Source organism: Pinus tabuliformis, chromosome 9, assembly GCF_031772625.1.
Source record: "Pinus tabuliformis cultivar Carrire ecotype Pingquan chromosome 9, CPIR1, whole genome shotgun sequence".
Classification (NCBI taxonomy): Eukaryota; Viridiplantae; Streptophyta; class Pinopsida; order Pinales; family Pinaceae; genus Pinus; species Pinus tabuliformis.
Window position 1 is genome coordinate 1697151156 of NC_142307.1, and position 3701 is coordinate 1697154856.

At 40.0% G+C, this 3701-nt stretch overlaps 1 pseudogene; it reads left to right on the forward strand.

The window, feature by feature from the left end:
* Positions 1–230: 230 nt before the first annotated feature.
* Positions 231–3302, forward strand: LOC149155412 (3-phosphoinositide-dependent protein kinase 2-like; annotated as a pseudogene).
* Positions 3303–3701: the final 399 nt, after the last annotated feature.

Consider the following 3701-nt stretch of genomic DNA (forward strand, 5'->3'; position numbering starts at 1 on the left):
CACTGAAAATGCTGTTGTCAAAATTTTTTAGTCTAGCTTAAAGTCAGGGTGTTTTCGCAGCGCCTGAATTCTGTTTAGCAGTTTCGCAGCGCTACCTGTTTGAGTGGTTTCGTAGCGTGCTACGAAACTGGGGATTTGTTCGAGTTTTCAGTGGAGGCCCGAATCATAGCATGCCTATTGTACACTGGCTACAACTGCTGTAGATGAGGTTGATCTGCTTAAAAGGTCTAATGTCAGATTTTTCAGATGAGATTGAAGATATCAAGGTTTACAAGGTTGTTCGTGTATTAGTTCTTTCATGTGATTGTATCTGCCAGAGGCAAAGCAACGGTTACTTCTGGCAAGTTGAAGGTACATAACCATTGCCACACTAGCAGATATGAACTGGGGAATATAGGATGTTTGGCTTTTGAAAAGGTTGCAGAATCTTTGGAACTTCCTTGCAGACATCAAAAGCTTGGTTGTCACGACATATTCCCATATTGTAGCAAGTTAAAGCATGAACAACAATGTATGTTCAGACCTTACAGTTGCCCTTACGTGGATTCTGAATGCTCAGTTGCTGGAGACATTCCAGCGCTTGTGACTCATTTGAGAAATGATCACAAGGTAAATATGCACTTTGGCTGCACCTTCAATCATCAATATGTAAAACCTAATCCTTATAAGGTGGAAAATGCAACATGAATGCTGAAGGTTTTCAGCTGTTTTGGTCAACAATTCTGTCTTCTCTTTGTAGCATTCCAGCTTAGAATAGCCCCTGTGTATATGGCCTTTTTGTGCTTTATGGGTGATGATTATGAAGGAAAAATTTGGCGTGGGGGCAAACGGACAAAAGTTGTGTTGGTGATGGAAGGGCCAGCCTATTGATTCCAATTAAAGGGAATGTTAAGGAGCGCATTTCCTGGAGTTGATGTAGAACTTTCAAATTATCCCTCCACCATTATCGAAGTGCGTGTTCAGCAAGTTGTGCCAGTGTTACAAATAGGCAGCATTGTGTTTATTTCTGCAGGGGATCACGTTTTTCTTAGACTGGGATACACAGCACCTCCTTCTTGGTATTATTCTCTGAAATAAAAATGTTTTGGAGCTATTGTAACTACCTGGCTTATGCGAAATGCATTGCAGTCGTTTCTTCAAGGCACACGGGCTTTTAAAATGACTGATATAAATGAAAATGTCGTGAATATTATTAAGCACGTTGGTTCATTATTAATGTACATATTGAAGACATGAAAGTGCTCTTATGAAATGCAGCGATTAATGCCAAGTGTCAAGTAGTTTTATAAAGATTTGATTGCCACAAGGCCGCCATGGTTAGTGACACTGGGATAGAGATGTGGCACAAAGGCTGGAATGATATTGACTGATGTCGTTAAAAGATGAGTGCGCATTGAATAAACACAGAAGGAAGGTTGGATTTGGAGGAGAGATAGAATGGCGCTTTTATAGTTTGCAAGGATTAGTTCAGGGTTTTCCAGAATCCGTCTTTCGGGCAAACTGTTAATATTGATGAATATTTGACAGATAAGAGAGTATCATAAAATCGCTGCTGTCGTGGTGTTGCTCAGGTGCGCGCTGTACATTCCATTCTGTGGAAGTTAATCAGATCAGAGGGTTTTTGTTAAGGTCCTTCGATCTTGTGAAACGCCTATGATTAGAGTTCTTTCAGATATGGAAAAATAAAGCTCGTTTTTGGGGGTTTCAATTGTGGATTGAATCGTGCAGAAGTTGTGAATTTTGATCTTGTAGATTGGCTACCGCATGGTGGGTTTGCAGTGGAAATGCTTCTGACATTTACAATAAAGATTTGGATCGTTGGTCAGTGAGCAGGAACCCAAACGCTCCCAAGGGAACAGAAGGCTAGAGTTTGCATGGTTAAATTGTTGAAGCCATGAAGCCACATTTAATTAGAATGACAGGTCTCGGGGAAATCCATTGCCTTTGTACCATTCCCCTATTTCTGCATTGAGCTGCCATATTCACTGGTATGCTTGGGAATAAGTTGGGAAGGTACAACATTTATGAAGGAATAACTTCAACTTATGGAATGGAAGGTCACCGTGCTAGGATATGATTTAGAACTTTCATCTTTCTTATTCCTTGATTGAGAGGGTGTCATCTTCACAAATTTGTTTGCTAACCAATCTGCAATCTGTAACATATTTGCAATCTTCATAGTACTGTCATGGAATGTTGCTTCCTATCCTGGGATGGGATTCAAATCGTGCTATTAAGAAATCTCGTATTTCAGAGGATGAAGTACGTTTCTATATTGCAGAGATTGTGGATGTCCTTGAGTACCTTCACAAAGTAGGATTGATACACCGAGATGTAAAGAGAATATACTTCTTACTGCAGATGGACATGTGAAACTAGCAGATTTTGGCAGTGTAAAACCAATGGAAAACACCTCAATTTCAATTATTCCGACTACGTCAAATGAGAAGGCCTGCACATTTGTTGGTACAGCTGCCTATGTTCCGCCAGAGGTCCTTAAGCATGCACCTCCAACAATTGGAAACGATCTATGGGCACTGGGTTGCACTTTGTATCAGATGCTGTCTGACATATCACCCTTTAAAGATGGCAGTGAGTGGCTCACATTCCAAAGGATCATGGATAGAGATTTCAAATTTCCTGAATATTTTTCTTCTGAAGCACGGCACCTTATTGATTGTTTGCTGGATATGGACCCATCTAAAAGATTGGCTTCTGGCCCTGAAGGGTATGCTTCTCTCAAGAGCCATCCTTTCTTCAAGGGAGTTGACTGGGATAATGTTAGGGGTATGCTGGCTCCAAAGTTAGCCCCACCATTAACTGTTGACAAGGAAGATGAAGCTGAAGATGCTGGGTGGCTTCTTTCACATGCTGGATGTGGTTCTACTAATGATGAAGCACCTCCCAAAGAGAAAGAGTTGGCCTCATCATCAGTGGCAGTAGAGAATAAGGAGCACAAGGCTAAATTTTCTACTATCGATGCTTTTGACTCTAAATGGGAGAAATTTCTAGATCCAGGGGAGTTCATTGTGATGGTTTCATTGGTTAAGAAAATTCGGAAACTTTACAACAAAAAGATGCAGCTGATTCTGACAGACAAGCCGAAGTTGATATATGTAGACCCAGTCAAATTGGTACAGAAGGGTGAGATAGTTTGGTCTGATAATCCTAAGGAGCTTAATGTCCAAGTGTTGAATTCTTCCAACTTTAAGATCTGTACTTTGAAAAAAACCACCTCATTTGAAGATTTGAAGACAGCAAGGAATACTACAGTGACTTTATGTTCCAGTTGGGATTTATGAAGCTTTTTATTGGTTTGATGCTAATCAAGTTTGCTGTGATATGTAATGACAGAAGTAAGCTTCATCTTTTTAAAACCATTTAGGTTCCTAATAGCTGTACAAATGTCTGAAGAAATCATGAATCTAAGCAGAGAACGCTTCAAGGATACATAGGTTCTGTTTTGACATCTACAGCAGTTTCGTAGCGCGCTACGAAACTGCTGTAGAATGCTGTTTTGTGAAAAAACAATGAATTTTGATGATGAGGTCAGCGAATGTTAAAAAGAAGGTCTCAAACACAGGAGGGAGATCATACATGGATTTCATAACAGCTCAAACAGTGACAGGTGTAGGTCTTGAAGGGAAAATAAAATATTTTGTTTATTTTCATAAAGTTTTCTCAAAGGCACTTTATGACCG